At 34.6% G+C, this 8,462-nt stretch overlaps 1 pseudogene across 1 annotated transcript; it reads right to left on the bottom strand.

Moving 5' to 3' along the window:
- Window positions 1-1,698: 1,698 nt before the first annotated feature.
- LOC146903865 (pentatricopeptide repeat-containing protein At4g04790, mitochondrial-like) lies at window positions 1,699-7,762 on the bottom strand (annotated as a pseudogene). The gene is made up of 15 exons (XR_015018474.1): window positions 6,812-7,762; window positions 6,548-6,724; window positions 6,284-6,342; window positions 5,926-6,045; window positions 5,641-5,752; window positions 5,261-5,532; window positions 4,762-4,785; window positions 4,466-4,571; window positions 4,245-4,349; window positions 3,992-4,156; window positions 3,786-3,913; window positions 3,632-3,710; window positions 3,309-3,520; window positions 3,011-3,227; window positions 1,699-2,079 (listed from the first exon to the last, which is right to left on the bottom strand). The product of XR_015018474.1 is annotated as a pentatricopeptide repeat-containing protein At4g04790, mitochondrial-like (transcript).
- Between the last annotated feature and the right edge of the window lie 700 nt (window positions 7,763-8,462).

The raw sequence follows: 8,462 nt of genomic DNA, 5'->3' as shown, positions 1-8,462 counted from the left end.
AGAGAACTTACCACAAAGACATGAGTGGTAGTAACTCGGAAATACGAGGGGCAGAGATGCATCCGCACACAGGCACCAAAAACAACACCATCCAAACTAAGCTAGCAAAATTACAACAGACAGAACTAGCGTAAACCGCACCACATACCAAATCCAACAAAGAAAAACATAAGAAATTACACCGCCCTTAAAGAGCCACAACCCAAAGTTAGAGAGACAAGCACCATCTTGGATTCCAACACCACTCGTAAAATAGACAAACCGCAATTTTCAGTCTATTCATACTCCAATGCCAGGATAACACCTTAACTTGGTCCACCATTTCATCCACCCCACTAGACTTGTTATTGAAAATCCTATCGTTTCTCATATTCCAAATGGTCCAAATGTCCGCGTGCCAAATGATTGAAGCCCCTTTATTCAATTTCTTGTTGCGCCCTTCCCTTGCCCAACACCTGCTATGAATCATCACATTAGGAGGTGTGATAAAATTGAATTCAACCCAATTCATCACCTTCCTCCAAACTTGAGAAGTCACATGACAATGAAGGAACAAGTAAACAACTGTTTAAACCTCCAAACCGCAAAAGACACGCCTCAAGGGGTCATCAATAACCAAAAGGCCTCTCTTTCGAAGGTTTACCTTTGTTGGGATACGATTAAGAATCATAGTCCACGAAAAAGCCAACTTAGATGGTTGCCTTACTCTTCCAGAAATCATGAAACAGCCCATCTTCCTCCATAGACACACCTTCAACTACTAGACACAAGTTTTTTAAAATAACACGATTTTACGGAAAAAAAACTCGCCCCTCCTCCCACTTCCACACCCAACAATCTGGGCCATCTCCTAAAACTACTTCTTCCAACCTAACAATAAGATCATGTAATAAATGACTCTCCCACACAAACAACTCCCTCCGCCAATCAAAATTCCACCTATTCACCACAAAATTATCACGCACCATTTCCCCTACTTTCCACTCTTGATTTCTTGCAATTGAAAATAATCTTGGAAAAATGACACAGAGGCTCATTTGCTAACCAAGCTTCCTTCCAAAAAAGAGTTCCCATACCATTCCCCACCTTCCTAACCAACTCCCTGTCAAACCAACTACCACAATCCAGTTCCTCCAAGGTCATTAAATCTAACCACCAACGAGATGAATATGACGGCCACACTTCACACCCATCTCTATCCTTCGGCCCACCTGTGTACCATATTTATCGACTAAGACCAACTTCCAAAGCAAATTTTCCTCCGATAATAACCTCCATCTCCACTTTACTAGAAGACTAACATTCACCAACCTAATATCCCTCACTCCTAAATCCCCTCTAAACTATGTCATATGGTTTAGTATTATCGCAGTGTATTTCTCTATTTAAGTCATGAACTAGAAATATGCGTCTTGACTTTTATTTTTATTATGAACATCTACATTACTGTAGTTTTGTTCTATTTTTTTTCTTTTCAAAACTATATTTTTGATGTCTAAATATTGAACTAATATCACAAACTTGTGTAGTTTTGGACTTTTGGTGTATAAATGTCTAACTAATGTCACAAATTTTAAAAATTTCTTAATCTAAAACCTTCGTTCATTCCAAAACTTATAGTAATAGACGCATAGATTAAAACACCAATCTTGATCCCTTAATCCATGGTACTGAGTGACTCATTTTCCTATGGCTTTCTTAAACTACATACTGTTAATCCAAGGGCAGTACTGCAACAATTCTAAAAATTTACCAAGGCATTCCGAGCGGTTCCACAAAAACCAAGAAAATATATCCCGGAAGTTGGTTATATTAATCGATTGATGTTATTGGACTACCAAAAACAATATTTTCAATAAAATTATTGTTGTTTCCCTCAAAAAAGCAACGACTTTCAAGTTATTTATCATCCAAGCATCATCTTGGTGGTATACATCGATGAGATATCTCGTGAAAGAAGCAAAGACTTTCAAGTTATTTATCATCCACAGAAGACACTACTGGAATTCCCAAGCGAGAAAAGCTTGAGAGCACTACTCGCATCTCGTCGCCTATCTTAAAGTCCGTTTTGCCATCTCCCTGCAATACAAAACAAGAATAGGTCAATATAGGAATTGGATGGCTCATGTTACATACAATTTAATGGTGGTCAGAAATAAATGTATCAATTTATGAAGTTAAAGGAATTCTTTATGCTACAATCAAATTGATTATTTCTAACAAAGATGGAAATTATGGAAATCATGAAGACGAAAACGAGACACTAAATTGTGTGGAAGCAACATTATGTGTGTGAATGATCAGCTAAGATAATGATCAGCTAAGGATACAAAAGTCATATTAAAAAAATGAATTTGTAGAAAAAATTGATAGAACCTGATATAAAAATATAAATTAATAGTATATTACAATAGAATCAAGTAATTCGAGAGTCTTGGTTCTCTCCCCTTCAAGAATCTGAGAGCTTGATCTCTCCCTTTGAATCCTTTACCCAAATAATCTAATGCCCTTCAAGTACCTTAAATTTTGAAATTTGATGTCGTGAAGGTACAAAACCAATGAATTAATCTTCTGATTATAGGGTTGAAATCTAAACAATTTTTTTATAGTGGGTAAACTTGAAACCGCTAATATTGCAAAGAGGTAAACATATATTAACCCTAAATATAATTTACTAATATTATATCATTTCCGCCCTTACAAGTCATATTACTAACAAAAAAAATCATAAGAAAAAACGTTAAAGTTGGCAAAAGAGGTAAAAGACAAGGAAAACCGGGTGCAGATCCTCTCCATTTCCTTAGAAAATTGAGATCTCAAGTTTATTGTATGTGAGCCTGAATTGTGGCACATTAAAAAAACAATGGCTGAGATTTATTTTAATAAAAGAAAAACATTTAAAAATAAAAATAAAATCAGAATATTAGAAATGGAAATGAAGACCTGCACCCAAGAAAACCGTACATATAAAAAAGAAACTGACACTTATGAAACATAAAGATGACTCTACCTCAAAATGGTACATTCCTCGAACTCCTCCAGCCAAATCTAATACTAACCCATGTGCACAAATTTGATAAACTTTGGCATTAACTTTTGTTCCAAGTCTCAAATCTTTGGCATTAACTTTGGCATTAACTTTTTTTTTGAACAAGGCTCTTGGAAGTTTTTTAAATATAACGTCAGCAGATTTGTGATCTCCTAATTTCGAAAGTACGCAATACATCCTACAGCCATAAATTAAAATCAGGATGAGAAGGAAAATATTATAAGAAAGGGGGAAAATAGTATAAAGTTTAGAAGCCCACAAATAGTTGCTAAATGAATTGTAACGATCTCCAGCAAATTCTCTCCAAACCAAATGAGCATTATTCAAATCTCCTGATTTGATGCAGCAACAAAGGAGACTATAAAGACACACACATGGAGGAACAAGGCCAAGCTCTTTTTTTATTAGATCCAACAAGTCCAATCCAAATTGCAAATGTGTGGACCCATATAACGCAATTGGATAATACACCTATACATACATGAGACCAATATGTCATGCTTTATACACAGAATATTAAACCAAAATTTAATTCTATTAATCGTGAATCCTTATTCAAGTTATAAGGAAACAAAAACTTACTTCACCAAAAGCAGAATCTCTCTTTCCAAAATCATGTTTGAAATAATCCATGAGTTGTTTAAACATTTCAATGGTAGAACTGCGAAATATACAATGAACATACACAAATGACAGAATAAAATAATAATTTAATATTGGGAAAAAATAATCATACCTTAAATTTTTGTTTTGAACTGAGAACCGGATAACTATCTTGCAACCTTCGACCCAATCTTCACCACTCAACTCCGTGAGTAGGAGAAGCGACCTCTCCAACTCGCCATGTAAGTTACATAACACATCCTTAGAGTTTACAATGATTGATGAGTTTTAAGGCTGAAAGTGGAAGGTATACAAATTAATAATAAACTAAAACATTACCATGAGACATAAATTAGCTTTAGGGTTTAAAGTTTGTGCAGCTTTCTTGATTTCCTCCAACAAAACAAGTGCCTCAGACAATTTCCCATGCGATGCAAGAGATGAGACAAGCATGCTTTTAATTTCAATTAACCACTTCACTGGTATGCATGGATCTAGAACAACCTGAAATGTTAAGGACAACATGTTATGTCCTTTACAAGGTCACTCCGAAAAGAAACTGTAGAAAGACAGCATATATATTTACACATACCTGTTTTGCTTTCTCAAATTCACCATAAGCTGCATATGCATGAATAAGGGCTACAAAAACTTCTTTTGAGAAGTGGATTCCAGATTGTTCCATCTCTTCATAATACTACAAGTAAATATTATAATTACCAACTCGATAATATATTGAAAGAAAGCTTTTTACTACAATGATATCTTTTGAAAGCATACATTATAAAAATAAAATAAAAGGGCAAAACTTACATCTTTCATCACTGCACCAAAATGTAACGAAAGGCAACAAATCTTTCTCTTGTACTCGAAAAAGTACTTGCGATGGCGACTTAGGATGGAATAGATTTGATCAACCTTGATTTTCAATGTAGCAAAAGGATTAGAAAATGAACAATCGGATATTTGTAAAACAAGACAAATAAGAAAGAATGCTTCACTCAAAAGTTAACCCATATTTACTTCATTATTTATGTCATTTCCCGAAATTACAGAAATGAGAAAAAGGAATCGTACATTTCATTATGTAAGTGTAAAAGTTTAAGGGGAGCCTTGGAGCAACGGTAAAGCGGTTGTCACGAAACTGAAAGGTCACAAGTTCAAGTCTTAAAAACAGCCTCTTGTGTATAAAAAACAATTGTAAGGGTGCATACAATACACCAAATGGAAGGACCCCTTCTTGGTCCCTACATATGCGGGAACTTTAGTACGTCGGTAGTTTTTTTTTTTTTTATAATTGTAAAAGTGTGTTGGGGAAGAATAACTTGAACCGGTTTACATGTCATAATTAAATCTTAGCATTTATCTTCTGGAGTTTTCATTTGTATGTCGTAGCTCATGGAAAACCCTCCCTTGAAATCAAGGGGAAATAACCTAGCATTTAAATACTTTATCGAGCATCACATGCTACATATTGCTTCTAGTTCAATAGCTTAAAGACAATCTTACATGACATATTGTGCGAAGAAATGCAACAACAACAACGAAAACAACAGCAACCAAGCCTTATCTTACTAAATGGGGTTGGCTACATGGATCAAATTACGCCATAGTGTTTTTTCATAAACCATATATGGATCTAACTCAATAACCTCTAAAATTTTCTTAGCAATTTTTATAGTTTTTCTATGTCTTCCTCTACCTCTTCTAATCTCACTATCCTCCATCAGATCTACTCTTTGTACTACAACATCTAAAGGTCATTTCTCCACATGTTCAAACCACCTTAGCCTATTTTCTACCATCTTTTTTACTACATGTGCTACCCCAACTCTCTCTCACTCTAATGGTGTCATTCATAATCCTATCACGTCTAGTTTTGTCACTCATCCAGTGCAACATATTGTGCGAAGAAATGGATTAGAATACATTTAAAAAGGAAAAAAAAAAAAAAAGGGAAGCTGCTTTTCGTAAGATATATAGTACCTGAAAATCTTGATTAGTTTCTGAGCAAGTCTCTAATAGAGATTGCATTACATGACTGGAGGGCATACAGAATGCTTCACACATTTTATCAACAACATCAATAGCTACATCCACCTGCATAAGTTAAAAAGAAAAATGAAATGTAGAAAACAGAAAACAGAAAGAACAGAGAATTTGATATGAAGGGAGCAAACGTCTTGTTATCATTTTCCTTCTCATGCATGACATTATGACAATTATTTATTTGATAACCATAATATGAGAATGAATAAAGGAGAAAATTATACCTTGTTCTTACCACAGCAATACAAAATTAGCTTTTCATATGTACTGAATGAATATGATGAATATAATGCAGGCAAAATTCTACCATGCAAATTCTCAATCTCTTTTATGAGATGCTCAACCTTGAAATTACCAACAAACGATATAAGAAAATTGCTAAGAAAAAAAATTGTAACATACAACTATTGTAAGAAAAAATTATGCCTTCAGTACTGCTTTTTTGCTGGCAATCAAAATGAGCAAAATCCACGGTAAAATATTTTAAATGCATACACGGCAAAACTTGTTTTATGATGGGATATGCATAATTGCCTCGCAGTAGCATAATTGCCTCGCAGTATTATCTTATAAGTCCCTCACCTCTAAATTTGGAATGCTAACTGCATAACTAGCAATGAAGTTTGAAATGTCATAACAATCTTCCCAATCATCATGATTTGTCATTAATATGAATACAAGGAACAAACTTATAAAAGGCAGTACATGGACATTTTGGAGAATAACTGCCTCAGGTTAATATGAATACAAGGAACAGACATATAAAAGGCAGTACTTTGAAAACTGAAATTCTAAAGGTAAGCAATCAAGAAACAGATACAAAACACAGTAACATAATAATGGTACCTTCATAATAATCCAATAGTAACTTTTCTGCCTCAGATTTCAACTGTAGCCTTCCTAATGATTCGAATATACTTGATAAAGATTTTGCAGAACCAATCTCTCCAATGTTTGTATTTTTCAACACATCCGAAATTTGTGCCTTGCGATCACTTTCACAAAGAGCCAAAAAGTAGTTTTCTGCAACCGGATTGAATACAACTAAGTTTTCGTTAGAATTTTGTTGATGTTAACATAAGCATCTTGGATAAAAACAGATTAATCTACCTCGCAATTTAGATGTGCTTTTCCTATCGGCAATTGTAATATAATCACAAGCATCGCGGATCATCTCCTCGTCATTAACCCTTATCCACATCAACATGTCATAATAACCCAATCGAGAAATTGAATTGGGATTATGATCTTTAATCAATTTAGAGAACATTTTAAATTCGTCAACAGCTCCCATGTCAATTATATACTTGAGAAGTGGTCCATATGTTTCTTCTTCTAGTTGAAACCTAAACACAACTGGCATTGACTGTAAAAGATGACGAATCAAATTCAATTGTTCTAGCAAAATGCATTTATCTCCGGTCGACCTAGCCTTCTCTATCAACAGTTTCACTAATCTATTAAAACCCGTAAACCCTATTGACGGACCATGCAAGTGAATCATACGAACAAGAGTGGTTAGCCCTAAGTTTTCTAAAAGAAATTGGAAACGTTGTTGCTCATCAATGGTATCCTCTCTAGAAATCCACGATTGTTTCCTCTCAATTGTTAGTTCCTCTTGTCTTATTGAAGCGTCGTCATGAACCTTCTCAACCGGAGGAGCATCATGGAATTTGCGGGACGAGAGAATAGGGTTCCATGAAAATGATGTTTTGCGAATGTTGTGTAATTCTGAACAGAAATAATGGCTAAGAACCCGTAGTTTTTGTAGGGAAAAGGCGCGCATCTTTGAGCTGCACTGCAAGTGAAGCAAGGTAGTCGCGATCATGATCGAGTTCTTGCGTGTGCTGAATTGGAAATTTATTGAAACTGGTGGAATCGCCGTCAAAAAACTTGCATAGATCTGAGAACAGTTTTTTTTTTTTTTGAATAATTTTTTTTTTTGAATAATTTACTAACAAAAACCAACGAATGCAGACTTGTCCTATTTTTTAGGAATAAAAAGAGAGTTATTAAGTTGTAACGGAAATCATTTTGTAGGAATAAAAAGAGAATTTTTTGTTTTTTGGGGGTAAGAAAAGATGGCAAAGCCATCACACAAAGTGGAGGAACCGAGGTTCTAACAATTTCGGCATTTTTGCCAGTTGAACTAGGACTTATGAAACAGGAATAAAAAAGAGTTATTAAGTTGTTTAACGGAAATCACGGGGTAGTGGCCAATTATATTCCTATTAGTAAGCATTTTCATTATCATTTCACGGATTACATGGGATCGTACGGGTTCCATGGGATCGTTAGCATTGAGAATATGACTGTTCTATTGTTAAACACGGTCAATCAGGGGCGGATGTACTTGTAGACCATGTGTAGCTAAAGCTCCACGTGAAATTTTCCTATTTATTTTTAATAAACTTTGTCACTTGTTAATGATACCAAAACGAGAAATGCTAGCAACACACATTCTAACACACATTTTTCAACACTCTTTTTGATTGGTTAAAATTCACATGGGACCCACTAAATTTATATGGGACCCACATGATTTGGTGAGACTCGTGTGAATTTTAACTAATCATAGAGAGTGTATGAATTTTAACCAATCAAAGAGAGTGTGTTGGAAAATGTGTGTTAGAATGTGTGTTGCTAGCATTCATCTACCAAAAAATAATTATAAGAAATGTGGAATAAGGGATGAGAATAACATATATCTAAAGTTCTTAAAATTTGCAATAAGCATGATTTTGATGTGCTTGATATGGAT

The sequence above is a fragment of the Medicago sativa genome, chromosome 7, assembly GCF_051527215.1.
Source record: "Medicago sativa cultivar Bolivia chromosome 7, Bolivia_mono, whole genome shotgun sequence".
Taxonomy (NCBI): Eukaryota; Viridiplantae; Streptophyta; class Magnoliopsida; order Fabales; family Fabaceae; genus Medicago; species Medicago sativa.
Note: the sequence above shows the minus strand (reverse complement) of the source record. Positions and strands in the feature narration are given on the sequence as shown.